The sequence below is a fragment of the Alligator mississippiensis genome, chromosome 8, assembly GCF_030867095.1.
Source record: "Alligator mississippiensis isolate rAllMis1 chromosome 8, rAllMis1, whole genome shotgun sequence".
Classification (NCBI taxonomy): domain Eukaryota; kingdom Metazoa; phylum Chordata; order Crocodylia; family Alligatoridae; genus Alligator; species Alligator mississippiensis.
In genome coordinates, this window is record NC_081831.1 from 15,822,212 (window position 1) to 15,842,457 (window position 20,246).

At 49.4% G+C, this 20,246-nt stretch overlaps 1 protein-coding gene across 4 annotated transcripts in view; it reads right to left on the reverse strand.

Annotated features, from left to right (window-relative positions):
• Positions 1 to 20,246, reverse strand: part of SEPTIN9 (septin 9) — a 237,846-nt gene that overhangs the window by 56,984 nt on the left and 160,616 nt on the right. The window contains exon 1 of one of the 4 annotated variants that reach the window (XM_014601898.3): positions 9,360 to 9,463. The exons of the other annotated variants lie outside the window; for them this stretch is intronic. The gene's annotated coding sequence lies outside the window, so the exon portion shown is untranslated. Of the gene's footprint in view, positions 1 to 9,359; positions 9,464 to 20,246 lie in introns of those variants that run through there. 4 annotated transcript variants of the gene reach the window in all.

Genomic DNA, 20,246 nt, shown 5'->3' on the forward strand with positions numbered 1-20,246 from the left:
AATTAATAGCAGCTCGCCATACACAGGTTGTTTATAGAGACAGCTGCATCATCTGCTGCTGGGGCTGTTCTGCTAATAATAATGCTGATATTTTGATATCGAAGAGACACCTGAGTAAAGGACTAAAGGAGGGAGGGAGGGTCCAGGCAGAGATAGCCAGCCACATTTTTATAGCTACGCCTATCACTACACCATTTAAAACTGCCCTGAAGTATCAGTGAACCCCAGCCAACTGGCACCCGCAGGTGGGAAGCATGGACTCAACAGGGGGTGACAAAGGCTAGTTGATTTCCTTATGATGAGCCGTGCATCTTAACCACCCTGAGAAGAAGCCCTTGCCTGGTCCCAACCCCCAGCAAAAGCTCGCTGGCTGTGGTGATAAATGAGCTGATAAAATCTTCCTGTTTATCTCTGTGCAGCAGCACCAAAGGGGAGTGAATGCTCAGTCAATGACGTCCTTCACCTCTGCTCCTGCCATCAGCTTCCCCATTGAGGAAACACTTCCCTGGGAAACCAGCGCACAGTACAGCCGCATGTCCTGGCCACGGACAACATGGGCACTGGGAGGGGTAGGTCCTGCAGGTACCACGCTCCAAAACAATCCTTGGCTTCAGGGGAGTGAGTGAAGTGTGCTCTGCACTTTGCAGGATCTGAGCCATGTGTCTGTATCAGCAGGGTCATAAAGACATGCAGTACTTAGACAAAGAGGAATATAAAGTGGAGGTCTATAAGTAAAATGGCTTTCATTTCAAGACCCTAGCTCCTCATGCACCCATGTCAAAGCAGATCTTCCGGTGCTGCTTCTATGCTAGATACTACCACTGGATCTAATAGGACTAATAGGTGACTGGCTCTGTGGATGTGGGAAGACCAATAGATGTGGTGTACCCTGATTTTAGCAAGTTTTTTGATACAGTCTCCCAGGCAAGCTAAGAAAGTACGGGCTGGATGAATGTACTGCAAGGTAGATAGAAAATTGATTGGAGCATCAGGCTCAGAGAGTAGTAATCAATGGCTCGATGTCTAATCGGCAGCAGGTATCAAGTGGAGTGCCCTAAGGGTTGGTCCTGGGGCCAGTTTTGCTCAATGTCTTCATCAATGACCTGGAGGATAACACAGAGTACACCCTCAGCAAGTCTGCAGATGACACCAAGCTGGGGTGGGGGGGGAGTAGTAAATACACCGAAGGGTAGGGCGAGGATTTAGCAGGACCTAGACAAATTGGAGGTTGGGCCAAAAGGAACTTCATGAGGTCCAACAAGAACAAGTGCAAAGTGCTGCACTTAAGATGGAAGAATCCCACACACCGGTGCAGGCTGGGGACCGACTGGCTGGGCAGCAGCTCTGCAGAAAAGGACCTGGGGGTTACAGTGGGCAATATGGCGAGTATGAGGCCAGCATTGTGCCCTTGTTGCCAAGAAGGCTAATGGCATACTGGGCTGCATCGGTAGGTGCGCTGCCAGCAGGTTGAAGGAAGTGATTATTCCCCTCTATTCAGCACTGGTGAGGCCACATCTGGAGTACTGTGTTCAGTTTTGGGCCCCCCACTACAGAAAGGATGTGGACAAATTGGAGAGTCCAGTGGAGGGCAACAAAAATGGTGAAGAGGCTGAGGGGCATGATTGATGAGGAAGGACTGAGGGATCTGGGCTTATTTAGAGAACAGGAGACTGACTGGGGATTTAACAGTAGCTTTCAACTACCTGAAGGGGGGTTGGGTTCAAAAGAGGGTGGAGCAGGACTGTTCTCAGTGGGGACAGATGCCAGATCAAGGAGCAATGGGCTCAAGTTGCAGCAAGGGAAGTTTAGGTTAGATATCAGGGAGTTTTCTTACTACTGGAACAGGTTACCCAGAGAGGTTGTGAAATCTCCGTCCTTGGAGGTTTTTAAGACCTGACTAGACAAAGCTTTGTCTGGGATGATCTAGTTGGGGATGGGCCTGCCTTGAGCAGGGGGTTGCACTAGATGACTCCTGAGGTCCCTAACTTTCTATGATTCTTTGACTGCAAGAACACTGGTAATTTCCAGCCCAGCACAGTCAGCAAGCAGAGTTAATGCTAGAGCTCACCACTTCGTTCCTTCTCTTGGGACCAAGTAACCAACACAACACAACACACAGTAAAGTCCACAAAGGCTCTTCAGGACCAGCTATAGATCTGCAGCTGTCTGTGTGCCTGCCACCAACATCAAAGGTCTGCCCAAGCTAACTGACCCATCAGGCCAGCGTGATTATGGGATGCCAGCCTCTGCAGCCAATGACACAAGGGAGTAACGTGGCTGGCATCACAGTCTGGGGACTGGAAAGTAGCTGGATGAGCCACCAGGTTTCTGACCTGCACTAGGTAGAAGGCTCTAACTTAAACTCCTCACTGTGCCTGAAGTGAAGAAAGCCTGGATGACAGTAGGCTGTGATGAAGAGCTGAAGGCAATGGCAGCACATGCAGATGGACTAGCAGTGCAGGTCGCACGGCCACATGGGACAGCCCCAGCTCAAACTCTCAGGGTTGTGGAGAAAACACATGGTACAGCCAGAGCAGCATGTCCCCCCCTGCCCAAGAGTGGCTGATTATCAAACAAAGCTGCTGGGCCTCAAACCTGAGTTTGTGTGGGGGTAGGGGTCAAAGTGGGGGATAATTGGGTGCAGCTGTGAGGACTCTGGCAGGAAGGGGAGGAACCTACCCTCCCTCTCTTGTCTCAGGAGATGAGAAAATCCATCCATTAACATTTCCCTTGCATAGGGTGATTGTGTCTTAATGCTTAACAGAGCAGCAGAACACTGGAAAAATTCAGACAATCAAGGCAGCAGCATTATTCCTCACTAGCATATTCTTGGGAATCTCTCATTAACTCCTCCTCATGCCTGTTGGACTCAGATCCAGCATCCCCCAGAGGGAAACCCTCGCTCTCCTCTAATTGGGAACTTTCCCAGGGATACGGCCAGTGAGCCTCTCCTCAGGGATGGCAGCCCTCATAGCCCCTTCCCCGCAACCAGCAGCTTTGTCTCAACCGTGCTGCGCTAGACCACCCGGTCTGCCCATGCAGAGCGGAGCCGGTCACGGAGAACTCGCTGGGATAAGAGCTCTCCCCAGATCCAGAGGAACCAGGTCAGGAGTTCATGTCAACTCCATTTCTCCGGGAAAGTTTCCAATTGTTTCTACTGGGATCCTTTCACCTTGGTATTACCCTGCTGTTCAGAGCTGATTTATCTTGTTCTCCTACCAGAAGAGTGGCCTCTGCTTGCAAACCCATTCTCCTGGGGAAGACAGCTCACATTCATGCGGCCACGCTGGAAGGAAAAGCTCATGTTTTCTGCCAAGCAAAAACACCTCCTGGGGCAGAAATGGGGAGGAAACCCTGAAGCTGGGTCTCACCCTGCCTCCCCTCCCCAAGATCTGCATTTCCTTAGCCCCAGAAAAGGCAACCTCTGAGGCACCAGGCCAGCAGTATTTATATGATAATTCCTCTCTGAGAAGAGAACAAGGAGAGGCCTCTTCTGCTCTGCAGCCTGGTAGCTGGAGGCGGGTGCCTCAGAGGAGGCGCCTGCCAGCTGCCCCAACCTTTCGGGTACAGATAAAGTCTGTGACTTTTATTCTCCTTTCCCAGCCCCGTTAGCTGGTCTTGTCTTCACTGTGCCCAGTCCCACCTACCCCACTACTCTCATTCAGAGCCTGGGCACAGCGGTCAAGAAACAGGAGAAAGATAGTTAGCCGTGTTAGTCTGAAGATGTACGCCGCTTCTTCCAAAAGCTTCAGCTATGCATGGCTGATTTAGATAGCCTGTAAGGTTACCTTGCCTTCTGCAAGAAATAGGAGGCCAGAGCAGGAAACAGCTTGGCCCACCAGTCTGACAAGAGTCCTACTGCCCGAAACGGAGGAGGGGCAGCTCCTATTTTCAAGGGGGAGAACAACAGAGTCAGAGCTGACAGTTGCTGTCTGGGCATACAAGTCTGTGGTGAAATTAGCTGGCATCAGCCTCCAGACATGGTGTGGGAAAGCATGGTCCCACGCTGCACTGGGAACACAACATGGCAATCGAGTTCCCAGCATGAGCGGTAAGGACGCAGCGCCCCCCTGGGAGGAGGGTCTCCAGGCTCAGCCACCACGGGCAGGAAATGAAGGACCGTGATGTAATCTGGAGATGCGCTGGGGTCAGTGGCAAACAATGGGAGGGCTCTGTTACAGGAAGTGAGTGTCACTGATCAGTTTGGGGTGGAGGGAGGGTGAAAGAGAGAGGAAAGCGCTGCTGGAGAAACTCAGCAGAAGTTGAAATGGGCTAAAACTGGAGCCGGCAGCGATCCGATCCCATGCAGGGTGTGGGCAAGGCCCCTGTCTAGCTTGACTTCACATGCTTGTACTTTCAGCCTCTGTGCCCAGCAGGGAAGGGGCTGGCAGCCAGGGGCTGTCTTAAATCTATGAATCAGGGGGGACCGGCTGTAAACATTCCCAGTGGAAAAGAGGCAGGGGCAATGCCACAGACGGGGAAGGGCTAACCCACCCCAGCTAACCCATGAGAAAGGAAAGGAGAAACAATGCTGAGCCCCATTCAAACACATGGGGGAAGGGGAGGTTTGCAATTAGCATGGCAAAATGCAACCCAAATGAGGATGCAGAGGGGGCCACCACTGGAGAATCATCCCAAGCTTGGCTTCATCCTCCTCTCTGCTCCAAAAGTTCCTTCCACCCACAGGCATGTAACCCTGAACTCCAGGGGTTCTTGCTACTTGTTGAACAATCCCCCAGTGCTCATCAGAGCCCTCATTCAGACAAGAGATTGGGACTAAGTGGACTGGCTGTGGAGAGCATAGGAACTCCTTTTCCTACACTGTGCTCAGGCACACATCCCTGCAGTACAGAAGAACATCATTTATGATTGGCTTTATCAAAGCAGGAAAAAAGAGGCTTGATCTCCGAGCACCTAAACTTCATCCCAGCACACCTACATCTTCTGAGTCCTGGAGACCCTTCCCCTGTCACTGTCAATCAAGCAACTACTGTGTGCCAAGAGCAGCAATGGCTTACATGGAAAACACTGGGCTAAGAAAGCACTGGATATATTTTTAGCAGGTGAAAGCAAGGAGCCAGCACCACATGACCAGTCAGCTTTTCTCTGACCATTACTTGGGAGCCATGTTTTAGGGTAAAAAGGCCAGGGCACTCACTAAGCCAGAGAGAGTTGGCAAGCTCCCTGTCTAGCAATGGGGTTAACAAAGAGGCTCTGTTTCTTGCTATAAAGAAGATAGGGATTACAGGTAGTGATTTCAGTGGGAACTATATTATTGCTCCGCGGGGTCCTTAAGCACTCTCATGACACCGTGCCAGCTCCTACGCTGCAGTTCCCAAGGGTCCCTGAATTCTGAGGAAGACGGATTCTGCTCCCAAAGCTGGAGCTCCCAGGGCCCAGAGGAGGCTGTTCACATAGGAATGGGGAGGGTTCAACTTTGATTTTTCTCTTCTGAGTATGCATGAGACTCTCCAGTAGAAACCAAGGTATGTGTTGTAGACAGCATCATTAAGCCCCAGCCCCAACCCCACTGTTCTCTCTACAGACTAGGGGCACAGCTGCATAGCTGACTGAGAGGGGAAAGACTAAACACCCAGGCACTGGGGACAGGGAGTAAGAATGCTTTGCATGTATCTGGCAGATGCCAGCTGCATATCACACAGTGCTTTACCCGCATTCTGGAGTGGCAATAACTATAATTAAAGCTGAAACCATCTTACCAGAACAAACCTGATTTTCAAGCTGGCCCCCTCAGCAATTACTCAAACTTTCCCCAAAAGAATCCAATTCCGTTGAAATTCCACATGCCACATCTGAACCCTGGGTAACGTCTCAGCTGTGTTCCACTGAAATGCATATCCAACTGACTCCTGTATGGGGGTTGCTTTTGTGCAAATGAATACAGCCTCATTACACTCCCTGTTAGGGACACACTAGTCCCATTTTAGAGATCAGTGAACTGAGGTGCAGAGAAGCGGAGAGACGTGCCTGCAGTCACAAAGCAGAACAGTTGCAGAGGAATCCTGGTTCTCATTTGCCCATTCTAATTACCAGACTGCAAGGCTGCTGCCTTCAGAAGATTTAGAGTGAAGCTTGGGGAGATCATATGGCAAACAGAACCGCCAACATGCACCTCCTCTGGTTACAGAGTTCCTGCATTCACTGCTTCAGAGTAAAGGCATCCAAGAATGTTAATATAAAAATCAGGGTCTGTAAAAAGCATATCAATCACAGGTATCAAATTCTCTTGGCCCTTGAGGCCAGATCTGCAGACCGAGACCCACCTCCAGCAGTGAGGCAAGGGGCAGTGGTGGTAGTATGGGAGGGTTAACACAGCCATTACTTGCCCGTCTCCCTCACACACAACCCCATCATCAGCATATGTCTCTAACAGAGCACCACACCCCAGATTTCAGGCAGCAAGCTTCATCCTGCTCATCCCGACCCTGAATTCCCAACCCATCAACCAGCACCATGGGCCAAATGGCATGGCTTCATAAGCCAGACCCACATGCAGGCCATGGCCTTGACACCCCTGATATGAGGTATAACATTTTTTTTTTTTATAATTTAAAAATTTGCTGGGAGGGCGGGGTGGTGGGGGGAGGGGAAGAGACATGGGACTGTAAGGGAAGGAGGTGGGGAAACTGTTCCCTCCTCTTCATCTTACTGATGAGTTAAAAAAAGTTGGGAACATTGGTTGAATGAAAAGTGTAGAACATCACTGATTAATCAACCAATCGGTCTACACTTGGACTTTGGTTCATTTGCATACCAGTACCCTATGGATTAGAAAACTGTCAGGATTGAAAAGCATCCTATTTGATGATTCTGACATCACAGTTGTTATATCACTCTCATGACATATCCATGCGACTGGAACATTTCTCCCCCAGAGCCCACTAAGAGATTTTGCTCTATTACCAGTGAAACAGACATGCATTTTGACAAAAACTTTTACTGAGATCACACCTGATACTAATGTATCACAAAGTGTTACTATAAACATCCTTATGATAGCCTGTACATGTACACGATACAAAGCGGGCAGGATACACATTGTGCCCTGGACAAATCTACGGCACCAGGCCAAGGAAGTGGCAGTAAGGGGATTTAACTGATGAGAGGCCTACTTGGAAAACACCAAGGGCAATTCTCCTTTTGAAAATGCAGTGCAGAAGTCAGGAATCAGGGGAAGGCAGAGGGGATCAGAGCTGGGCTGATTAGAGACCTGCCCTCTTGTGGCAGTGTTTGTGTGCGAGTGCAGTGGGGGGATATAGCCCAAGGATTTAAGGGAAGGAGAAAATATGCTCCAAATGAGAAGAATGTCTTATATAATAAAATAGTATGGAGATCCAGCTCCAAGACAGTACTTTCAATCCATAAATCGCAAAGCCTTGACAGAAGAAGTACTGATGGGGAAACTGAGGCATACAGAAGACAAGTAACTAGCCTATGGCCACACCAAGCACCCCTTGTGTGACCTTGCAGAAGGAGATGAGCAGAAGTACCTGGAAGAGTGAGATCTACTCTCTCAAAATACAAGACCCACGTGGCCACGACTTAGTAAAAGCAGCCACTGCCTTTGCTCAAGAGCACGTGAACGTTGGGATAGAGGATGCATCTGCAAGGAGCATCTGGCCCAGATCTAAGTCCGAATACGAAAGACCTCCTCGCAGTCACCAGCACAAGGGTGACTGCAGCCCCCTACAGTGGCAGCTCAGATCAGTTGTAAAACATGAGAGCTTTCCTGCTTAACCAGCACAGGTGGCATCAGAGGCAACACAACATAGGGAAATGCACATAATATTAAATTGCCCATGTGAGGCTGCAGCCTGTGAGACACCTGCCCCAAACTCAAGCACTGGTTTCCAGTCTTCTCTTTTCTCTGCATCAGTAATACATGCAAGCACCCTGAACAGTGAGGGAACTAACAAAGAGAAAGCCTTGCAAGTCTCAGCCTTGGCAACAGTTTAATTTCTTAAGGACTGAAATGCTTTGGTCTCAAATCACTGGATTAAATATAGGGGCCTCTGGGCAGCATTCAGTGGCCTGTGCTAAACAAGGTCAGAAGAGACCCGCTGTTGGTTCCTTCTGGCCTTAAACTCTGAAATCTATGAAAACCCTTAGACAGTCTAGTGTGCAACTGGAAACATTTAAGTCGCTCAGCCAGTAACAATGGCAGAGTCACAAACAGCTGCTTGCTCAGCCCCTTATGGGAAAAGCAGCATCCTTCAGAACAGCGAGAAAGGGGCCAAGAGATGCCTGTGGCAGTAAATGGATCAGGCCAGATTCACTGACTTCAGGGCTATACCTTGGGGGAGGGGGCTATGCCTTAGGGACACCTCCTTCCAATACTTGCTGCCTGAGAAGTCTCAGATAAAGCATTCACACAGCAAAACCTGAGCTTTCCCACACCATGGCCTTTTCAACAAACACATCCCCATGGCCATTTCAACACACACATCCCCAATCCTTGCTGCTCGGTCCACAGCCAGCCATTGCAAGCGATAAACTGAAGAGCAGGGGTTTCCCCCCCCCAGTCAGTGTCAGAGAAAACATCCTGCCCTCCCACACTTTAAAGCTCCTGCAGACCTCAAAGTTTCCATCAGTTAACGTAAGGCAGCAGCAGAGACGTTGCCTCAAACCAAAACCTGTGAACGCGGGTTTACAGAGAAATGCTAAGTCCAGTTTAAAGACAGGCACAAGGTGCCCAACCCAGACCTACCTCTGGGGCTTACAGGAAAAACACCAGCCACTTGCACCAAACTCTTGCAAGCCAGCTCGCTAGATAAAGGCTGGAGGAAAGTTACAGCGAAGTCTCATGCCTCTGCCTCAAGGAGAGTGAAGCTGCTCGCGGAACAGCCTTTGAAAGCAAGGGAAGGAAACCATCAGAGGCAGAAATTAAAGCATTCGGCTCGCTTGGCCAAATATTTACAAAGAGATAGCTGTGAAGCACAAAGCTCTTTTTCTTCTGTCTGCTGCAGAATCTGGAGAGGGCATTGAAACAAAATTCCCCCCATCCCTGTCTCTCTCTCTCCTTACAGTGACTCAGACTGGAGGCAAAAAGCTTTCGGCGGGGTTCAGCAGCAAGTAGCTGGCACCCGGCTGAAACCTGCCCATCTCCATGGAAAAGCAGTTTGAAGCCTGCGTGCCCTGAGCCTTGCACGTTTCAGTCGTCTTGTCACAAGCAAGCCCGGAGCAGAAGGATCTGCCCCGTCCCCCAGCTCGCCCTGCACTGCGCGCCCGCAGCCCTGCGGGGTAACCTGCGGCGGGAGAGAGAGCAGGTCTGTGTGAAGCCCACGGCCAGGAAGAAGTGGGATTATTTGAAAGAACAAAGGGAGCATGAGGAGACTCACCCAAGCAGTTGAAACACTCAATCCTCCTGGATGTGTTAGCAGAGAAGGTCCCACCCCCTCCAGGGTCACATGGTTCAGAGTGCTCGTCAGTGATCAAAGGGGCTTTGTCACTGTGAATAATGAGCATCCCACAGTGCAGCAGAGGTAGGCAGTGACTGGAGGGGGAGTTTCCAGGGATAATTACTGCCCAGGGTGGAACTGGCTCAGGGAGGGAAGGGGGGGAGGAAAGGAACTGGTTCAAAAGGACCAATTAAACAGAAAGTGCTGTGGCACAGTACTGCAGAAGAAAGCCTCTCCCCTGGATCAAGGAGCAGAGATAAAGCCAGCTCAGCTGATGTGTACTGCACTAGGCAGGGAAAGCTGGGGGAGCTCCCGGCCAGTGCGTGGGAAAGTTGGCATACAGGCGAGGCCGGAGAGGGAGCATGCAGTTCAGAGTGCTGGGTGCTGCCACGGTGGGATCTCAGCACCCCGCAGTGAATCAGGCCACGTGGCCAAACCTTTACACCCTACTTTTGCTCCTGTGGCCATATGGCCAAGGGCAAGCGAAACTAGGAGGCATCCGAACGCCAAGTCTCTGGGCTTGGGGCTAGGATGCCTGCCAAAGGATTTGGAAGCATCTGAAGCCCCAGCCTGGGGTGGAGGATACTTGCTGGTAGCAGGGCCACATATGGTTCTTGGATGATTCAAACAGATTTGGATCTGATCTGGTTAATTTGACCTGGGACATGAAAAATATTTCCTTAAAAATAATAATTAAAAAAAATTACACCCTACTTTACCTGCCACAGGTGCCACAGAGATCGTGTCATACACAGGCAGTCAGTGGCAGAACAGCACCCAGAACCCAAATATTATTCCTAGCCCTGTGCTCCTGCCACAAGATCATCACCTTGCTCCCAAAAGAGCCCTTGGTTGGCTCCTATGTTGCTGTGAGTGGCCAGGTTGTGTTAAACAACACTTTCCATTTCTACATGTGCCAGGAGGTGGGTGAGGTGACCCAGGGATCTTCTCGCCCCATGCTGACCCTATCATCCTCCCAGTCCAGACCAGCATCTTCTTTCATTGCCTGATCCTGTACTGAGGCTGCAACCCGGGCTATATTCTGAACCACAGACACCAAAGATACTAAATCCTCTCCACTTTAGCACCAAGACCTTCCTGAGGAGCCAGCCCCCATCCAGGACAATGAGGTCGCCACGTCCACAGTCCTGCTATTGTTCGGCTGCACAGGGAGGCAGCATGGTTGGAGGAGCCCATCAGAAGGGATCTGCACCCACTGTGCACGGTGGAGCTCAGTCCCAGAAGCTCCCTCTGCAGGTTCTTGCAGCAAGAACTGGTGGGCTGGGAGGGGCACGTACCATCCTGAACCCTTGCTAAGAAACCCTGACTCAGAAAGCCTAGCTAGGGAAATGATTGAAAAGAGTAAGTGAGCTGAGGCTTGCTTTATGAAGAACTTGTATTGAGAAGTGAAATATATATTTATAAAACAAGAATCTTGAGGGATTCAGCCTGGCAGAAACCTATGTACACAGGGCTCAGTTCTCCACATCCTGCATCTTGCCTGGGCTTTTCCACCTTTGCAAAGGGGCTATAAAGGGCTGGCACTCTACCTTGGCAGCATTTTACAAGTACAGCAAAAGCTGTGTTAACTGGCACTTTATTAGCCAGAAAACTCTATTAACTGGCATCCGAGGGACATGGAAAAAGCAAAACCGGAAGTACCACTTCCGGGTTTTGCTGCCACCTCCGTGAGCAGAGTTCTTGCTACTTCTTTGGCGCACGGCCCAGGGCAAAGCAGCCTGCACCCCTCCCTGTCCCCCAGCGCACTGATGCCGGGGAGTGCGCCAGATGGTACACATTTGATTAACCGGAATATTTGATTAACCGGCATCCCCCATTCCTGGGGGATGCTGGATAACAGAGCTTTTACTTTACTTTGCAGGGGCATCACACACTGCATAGGGCAGTGCAGATCCAGGCCCTGTATCAATCAGGCTCAGAGCCCAAGAGTGGGAGTTTACCCAGGTATGTGCTGAGGACCACTGCCTGGAAAGAGACTCCCTGTCAGCTTTTTCAGTCCCCGAAACCTGAACCATTAGTGATACCAAAACTGTAGGGCAATGGAAGATGAACATTTCCCAATTACTCTCTTATAACAACTTTAGATTCTGACTTTGGTTACAAATAATGTATTATGCAATAACACAGGGAGCCACAATGTAACCTGTCAATCAACATACAGTGGATTCTCCTGAGACCACACTGTTTCTTAGGCTTTTGTACTAAAACTTCTTCACCCATGTGACATAACCAGACTGGGTCAGCAAGTGCAGTGGTTTGTGAATCAGTGCATCAGAAGGGCAGAGGTGCAAGGTTTTATCTTGTGCCAGGAGTTCAGTGAATCACTGCTCTATTCTCATTATCCAATCACAGGATTCAGTGCCACCTATAGCAGTGACCCTAATTGATGCCCCATGCCTTCAGGGAACACCTCCGGTGCAAGATCAACCTCCAAGGCAAACACTTATAACATTAAAGCCGTTGGTAGGGGCTACAACAGATATACATGCAGGTAGCTTCTCCACATATCCAACCTCTGCCCACAGTCTGCTCTCTTGACTGCCTCAGTTGACTTCATGGTGGTGGTGGTTTCTTACTCAGGCTGAGGAGTGCATGCTGAGGTGAGAGAGAAGGGGGCAATTACCTTTGAACTGCCTCACTCAGCTGTGCACCTACAACCTCAAAAATTATGGAAGTGTTAAGACATGAAGTTTCCCCCTGCCCCATCTCTTGGGGCTGGCTCTCAATCTCAGTACAATAAATCATTTACAACTGTGAGGGACAAAAAATCCATCTGGTGTCTGCCATCTCAAATCCCCATGTGGGGCTGAGCAAGTTGTCCCCATTAATAGCAGTTAAAAGAGATGCAGAGAGGAAGAGCGTGGCCCTCTCATAACAGCTACCCCAGCATGTTTTTGTTTTCTTCACTGCCAGTCCCATCCCTGTGGCTTCTCCCTTTTATACAGGGAACAGAGGAGAGATGAGGGAGACCAGTAGGTGCCAGGCCGTCTCCCCCAGTGTCCTATATACAGACATTCAAGTTGTCCACAACTGAAGTTACTACATAAATACACTCCCCAGTGGAATACACGCAACAGTAATTCTGATGCAATATGCAAACCTAATCCATGGTTGGTGTCTGGCTCATGAATCCAATCTGGGACTCTAAGCTGGACAGTCCTGGCTAATACTGTAATGCTGGGAATTGTGGGTTTTGTACAGAGGCAGGATCTTACATCTGCAGTGGACTTCAGCATGCCTGGGTGGTCAAGCGCTGAAGCTGACACTGGACAGAGAATGAGCAGCCGTTGCACACAGGACAGTGCAGCCTACAGCTTCTCAGATCACAACAATGCCATGCCGATGTGGCCGTGTAAAACCACATCCATGAGACAGAGTAAAAGTAGGCGAGATACTCACTGCAGCAATCCCACTCAGTCATCCACATCAGGGCATGTGGTAGAGGCCATATCAGCAGAAGAGTCCTGAGTTCCTCTCACCTTCCCACCATGCCTCTGCCAAGGGATAGGAGCCAGTCTGATGAGCTGCTCATCTCCCTGCCTGGATCAATCTGCCATGCCAAGTCTCTGAGATGCTGGTGATTTGGGGGCTGGCACCTGGGCCTTTCTTGTCAAGAAAACTGTCAGTTTCAATCCAACATCTTTCTATATGCACACACGACTGTAGGTGGTTTCACCAGACAGAGTGCACCACAGGACTAGAATCACATCCACAAGTGCATTGTCCATAACCGGCAAACCAGCCAACCTAAGCCGCTTCCCACCTCTCCAGCTACTGAAGACAAAGCCGTCCCATCCTCCCTGTTCCCAGAGCTCTGCTGTCAGGACTCCCAAGCAGATCCAGGGAACATGCACCAGCAGCCCCAGCCCTGTCTCCTCAGACCACTTCATTTCTGTTCCACAGGACCAAGTCATGCAGTTTAAACGCCCTGCCAGTGAAACCCAAAGCACCTGGATGGAGCTTTGCAACAGAAGAAGGGTTTGGCTACGTGGGGCTGAGTCCTGGAAGGTCCTGAGCATTGAGTGGGCCCCCCACCTCCCACAGGCTGGTTGTCAACGTGCAGGCCCAGCTCCATGGAGAAGGGGAAAGACAGATGGGATGGAATAAAGTCAGAGACTGTCAAAGTTGCAAAGGGATGCGGGCACCCACATCCCATTAAGAATAAGAAGTATTTGGGCACCCACCTGTGGCAGGCAGGTTCGTGAAGTGAAGCTCAGCTCATGACCCTAGCTTTGGCAGATGACAACGCATTTAAAATTGCACGCGCTTCCAGGTTCCCTCGGCCCTCGCTGCACGGCCGTTCTCAAAGGAAGCATGAGGAAGCAGGGGGCTCCAAGTGGGAGCTCCCTGAGAAGTGACTGCTCCAGGCACTGCTAAGACAGAGCCCAGGATCAGCTATGACCCCTCCTTTCCTGCTACCTGGGTCTTCACTTACTCCAAACCCAGGCATCTAGACACCTTCCCCCACTACCTCTTCCCATCTGCATCCACTACATCCCACCTCCCCTCCACACTGGGCCTTTCTTATCCTCCTGCTGTGAAAACACAAGAAAAGCCCAGCCCTGAGGGGTCTGGCTTCTGTCACCAACTACTGGGCACAAGCGGCCAGGCACTTGCATACGGTTGCACAGGGAGCATGTTCAGTGTTACATGTCAAAAAAATCCACTCTGGGGCTCTGACAAAGGCGTGTTTCCTGTGCTGAGGCCTGCATCAGGCCACTGGCATTTCTCCCATCATTCCTCCCCCAAGCCAAGCCACTTCTGCACTATTTTTTCCCCATCTTTCAACTTCCTTTGTGTTTGGGTCATCTCCTCTCGAGGGCTCTGGCTTTGCTGCAGTCCCATTCCCTGGTGCACAGCTGCACAGATCTAAGCCTGGTTTCTTCCTTATCCCTTGGAGGTGGGAGCAGCAGAGAGGTCAGGGAGAACGATTCCACTCAGCCAAGGATTAGGGAAAGAAGAGTAAATCTCAGCTGCAGCTGACGGGTGGGAATAAGGATTCAGAGTTTGCTGCTCGATTCTTACTCATGTATTAAGTGCTCTGGATTAGTTCAGTGTTAATCCTGGCTTCTCCAGCCCAGAGCACTGACAGCAGCAGCCTGCTGTCAGTCAGACCTGGAGCCTTGCTTAGCTTCTCCAGAGTTTCTGTTAGTTGCTCTAAAACCCCTGCTAATGTCCCCCTTATACCAGTGCTCCGCACTGGTTCACAGCTGGCTTCTGAGGCTCTCTCAAAGCACAGCACTAGCTTTCCTCTTTGGGAAGAGCTAAGAAACATGCTAGCTACAAAGACACCACACCTAAACAGTGGGGGGTGGGGGCTAGCCCAACCAATTCAACTTTTCCCTTAGGCCAGCTATTCTCAAACAGGGCATCACAGGACCCTAAGGTGCCTTGAGATCCATTCAAGGGTGCCACAGAGTGCCACACAATGTTAGTACTGATAGGTTTACAAACATGATTTGAAATAGGAATCCATAGTTGTGGTTTTTCTGAGGTCTCTGCAAGCGAAAGACTGCTCTATTATTTCTCTGTAGTCAAAAACAAAAGTGAAAGCTTAAGAGCTGGCATTTTCCAAAGGGTCTCAAGTCTAGCCAGGGTTGCCACCAAGTCCAAAAAAGGTTGAGACTACTACTTGAGGCTAATTCCTTCCAGAGCAGGGACAGCCTCATAGTGAAAGCACCACTTGCATTGGGACTTAGAGACACAGTTTTAAGTTCCTAGCTCTGCCACAAACTTCCTCTGTGACCTTGGCAAAGTCACTTACAACCCTACGCTCAATCTGGGGGTGACTTCGATGGAGCTTCACTCATTGATCCCAACCAGGGATCTGATCCAAAGATTGTTCTCCAAACAGTATTATTCGACAATAATTTATCTTGTCTGCCTTGATTTGGTTTCCCCATCAATAAAGCAGAGACAATGATACTGTCCTCCCTTTGTAGGGTGTTTTAGCACAAGTCCTGTTTAGGGGAAGGAATGATTCTTGTCATCATCCCCAGCTGGGGTAGCAGGAGCTGACTTTTTATATAGTACCTGCCAAAAACCAGCGGAAAATATTCAAGGAAGAGAGAGCAGTACTGATGAGGGTGAGGAGAAATCTCCACAGATCAAGGAGATTAGGAAATGCTAGAAAATAGCTCAAATACCACATAGAATAAAAGAAGGCTTAGGATTCTTGCCTTAATTAAAATTGTTGTGCATCCCTTCATCCCACAGAGCAGCTCTTCATGCCAGAGTATCATCTGCCCTGACCACTAGGTTGATTTTGCTGTCGGAACATGGAAACAGCCTTGGTTGGAGGAGATGCACATTCTACCATCTTACGCTTGGCTGAGCCATGCTGAGATTCATGCTTTTCGCTGTATGGATGCCAGATGTTCTCTGTGCAGCTAGGAGCACATCCTAAATTACAGTGAGATGGGATTTTCAGGCCACTTGCAGGCACTGATGAGGGCAGAAACTAATTAGAGTGCAGGGATCTGCATAATCATTTGCATGGTTATGAGGAAAAAAATATATAGTTATTATGCTAGGCAGAGTCCATTAGCCAGTCAGAAAATCTGGATGACCTGTTTGAAGAGTTACGTAATTGAGACCTCATTTCTCAAATTTCCACTTCAATTGGCTGATGGGTCGCACTTTGCATAATTGCTATATGGTTATTTTTCAGTAACCTTTTGGTAATTATTCAAATCCCTGCACTCGGATTGGTAGCTGCACTCAGATTTTCATACCCCTATGCACACACTGAACATGCTGGCCTCCACTTTTGGCCCCTGTCATTTAACCCAAACCCATATGTTAGGTTACTCAGAGATGGTATTTTCTTTACCTGAGCTGAGGGATGGTGGGGAATATACACTTAGCAAGGAGAAGGAGCAGGATGAAGAAGGCAAAGGAGGCTGGGATCAAAGGTGGTGGGAAATAGGCAGAAGGTCAGAAGTTGAGGTCACCATGTCTGCTGCAGGCATATGGACTGGGAACTGCGAGGACAGGAGCCAGCTGGAGCAGCGGGACTGACAATAGTCCATCAAATGCAGGCCTCTTGTGGGCCAAGATCACCCTGAACGGCACTGTGTAGTTAAGAGTAGAGACCTAGCCACGGGCTATACAGGTTCTTCTACAAGAGTCTACTATAGCCTCTCAATGCAAGGAAGCTGGCTACACGTTTTATTTTTATGGAGATGAGGGATTTCTCCCTAGCTTGCTCCTTTGGCCTTTTGGCTAAGGGCAAGCAAGACTCAGAGGCATCTGAACCCCAAGACCTCCTGCCCTGGAGCTTGCATGTAGGGTGCTTGCCATGGGTTTGGGAGAATCCGAAGGCCCAGGCTGAGGAGTCTGGGAGGGAGGGTACTTGCTGGTGGTAGCACCACACAGACTTGAATGATTGAGCTCTGCTCAGTCGACAGAATTCAGAACTGATCTGACTAATTTGGCCTGAGGAAAAAAAAAATTAAAAAAAGGAAAGCAAAGAGCACCTTTCTGGACACTAGAGCTGGGAGATCCCTACTAAACTGGAGGCAATAAAAACACCCTGGGCTATTAACCACATCTTCCGCCCTCCTAGATCAGCTAGCCCACGATATGGTTATTTCCTGGTAAAGTCAAAGTGGCCTCAGGTTATCATTTAATCTCTCTTTTTATTTTCATGAAAATATTTCTGAATACTTGTCCTCATGCTGGTAATGCTGGGAGGCTCTACCCAGTCTCTCTGAAGGCTGACAGGCTGCTCCTCTCCCACTAACCCAAACAGGCTACCACTTAATATAAACTGTCCAGGCCCTCCCGATATATCAATTTGTTCACTAAAGACTGAGGTGTATTTCCCCACCCCCCCATGCTTTCCTCTTGAAGGAAACAGCTTTACCCTTTTGGGACTGTCTGCTTCACATAAGCACCTAACAAGGGGTTTCTTCTAATTAGTTTTGCATGGATTTGTTTTTGCAATAAACAGGTCTGAGTTCTGCAGCGCCAATATGGGAAGGTTACAATACTAATGGGCCACATCTCTTAGTGTCGAAAAGCAAACCTCTCATCAAGCAAACGCAGTGCTACTTTTGCTTGCCATCTCCTGGACATGATGTGAAGTTGCATACCTGTTCAGTTGCCATTAAAGTCCCTGTGGCTCTCTCTCAAAAGCAGGGGTGACAAATTGGTAACTCCAGACCTATTTCCCATGGGGTAATTACATCCTCCTTAAACTTCCCATATTGTTCCAATGGAATACAATGGTATTCAGAACATAGCTTAGAGCATGTGTGTGGTGGCATTTATGTGCATTATCAAATAAGTACCTTGTTCGACCCCAGCAGCATTTCATTTGGAAGGAAGTTTCTGTTAACCACTATAACGAGCAGGCAAAGCACCTAAGCATGCAAATACTGCTGTTTCATCATCAGTGGAAGGACTCATGTGTGTAAAGCCAGGTCTCTCTGAAACTGTGTATGCTTCTGAGCCCTGGTTCTGCAATATCCAGTATGCACTCACTGCCATCAGGATACGTGCAGCAGAGTCTGTGCACCCATGACCTCACTGCTTCTCACATGGAATCATAGGCACCTAGCATGCTAAAAGCCGCTGGACCAGTGCCACTGTCCTCCTGGAGATGGCCCAATTAAACCTGAAAGACTTGACTGAAATGGCTGAGCATTGGTGAACCTCACTAGTCTGAGCAGCAGCCATGGATAGTATCTGCATACACTGCAGGAGTCTCCCTTTAAACTCACACCACTGGTCATTAAAGAGCTACTGACTGACAACTGTGAGATATTGCCTGTCCCTTGCCCTAACCTCCCTCTTCCCCCCTGGAGCCAGATTCTGATCTCAGCTTCACTGGTGCAAATCTGGAATAAATCTGCCAAAGAGTGACATCAGACTTATAGCAAAATCTGACCATGTGCATGACAATACCACAGAAGTTATTGTGTTACACCCCAAGTGCACCTGTATCCAAAAAGCTCGAGAGCTTTGCTAATGACTCCAGGAGGACTAGAACTCAGGTCCAGCCAAAAACAACAGCCTTGACGGTGGGAGGCTGACAGAAGGGATATTTGATAGTGTACAAGGAAGGAAACTGGATAAAGTGATTCCTTCTATGCAATGAGGCATCCCACACTGCTCATCCATTTATAGCACTCTGCTCCTATATTCCTTGGTGTGATCTCCATCAGGCCCTGACAAAAAACCACTGCTCCACTAGTGCACAGCTGTTCGATTAAAGTTGCTACCCTCAGCAACGCTCTTGTGGATCCTATGGCAGAGGAAGGGGTGGGAATGGAGAGGGGTCTGGATCTTTGTCTGTAAGGGGCTCACCACAAATAGGAAAACAATGGAGGCAGTCATCAGATCTCATGAAAGCTTCCCAACTCCTCACCTCATCTTGTGGTATCACGTTGCCAGTATCCCACAGAACCAAGTTCATGAGCACCATAGTAATGGGTGTGTGAAGGGACACAGACTATGCAGGGGCTGGCAGGGAGATGGTTAATACTCACTGCCTGATAGAAACCTCTGCAGTGGGCATCTTCGACATGAGGACAATAATTTGTGGCTGGTCTCAGCAGTTGCACACTCCAAGAACTGAGGGATTTTCCTTGAGCACGGGCCCTCCTGTGCACCAGACCTATGCAGGGAAACAGCAGGATTCTGGCAATAGCCTGTTGCTTGCCTTGGGTACTTGACTCCATCTGCTATCTCAGGGGCAAAACACTGGTGCTGTTACCTTCACCTGGCACCAGCTGTCCTGGCAGCTCGTCACAGGCTTCACTCGGGACTAATGATGCCACGTGCCTGATTGCGGGTCACAAGCACACCAAATACTCAGGCACATCCAAGAGGTAAATCCTCCTCCCACAACCATCAGAGCATCCCAGTGAATGTGGGTTTTAATGCAGTGGCTCAAGGAATGAAGGCTGTAGGCAGCCTGAATTGTACTTGCACTGAGACCATTTGTGACAAAAGCAGTAAAAGAACTACCTTCCGATACCCAGCAGGTAGTCAGTCACATCAGGTGGTGTTGAGCTGGTGAAAGCATCCTACACTAGCCCTACTCAGGAGCTGGAATAAGGTAAAAAGAGGGTGTGCTTTCTGCTGCATCCATTCTCTGCTTCACAGAGCCAGCAGGAAGACATGGGAAGCAGATGGGAAACTGGAGCAGCTTTGAGGCTGCTCTAACTTCCACCAGGCAGGCCTCTAGATGGCCCCAAAACACAGGGAGTGCAAAGGTGGATGAAAACCTCCTGAACTGTCAACACAGTCCCAGGCACAGGAATGAAGTGACTGAGAACCAGACCCATCAGATCCCCTTTACTTCCAACTTGCTGATTTGAGTCCAGCCCAAACCGAAGGTGACTCAACATTATGACCTTGATATCAGGAAAGATGGCCTTTGGCTCAGACTAATTCCAAGCAGACAAAGTCCCTCAGTGCAGGAACACCCTTCCTGGCACACTAGCAAAGGGCAATAGGCAAACAAAGTTCCTTGGGTGAATCTGATATTTTTTATTAGACCAACCCAGATAGTTGGAAAATAATTATTAAGCAAGCTTTCGAGTTCAAAAACCCTTCGTCAGGCTAAGGAAGTTTCAGCAGTTGGTGTGCGCTCTTCCTGGATGGAATGAAAAGTAAAGAAGCCAGCGGCTGGGCTGGTATGTATACAAGACAGATAGTCAGTGAAAATGTAGACTGAGGAGTCAATGGGTGAGAGACAGGCTGGGGTGGGGGGGAGGAGGAGAGAGAGAGAGAGAGAGAAGGGGGATGAAATACCTTCTCTCCAGGTATCTCTCCACTTTCATCCCCCTTCTCTCT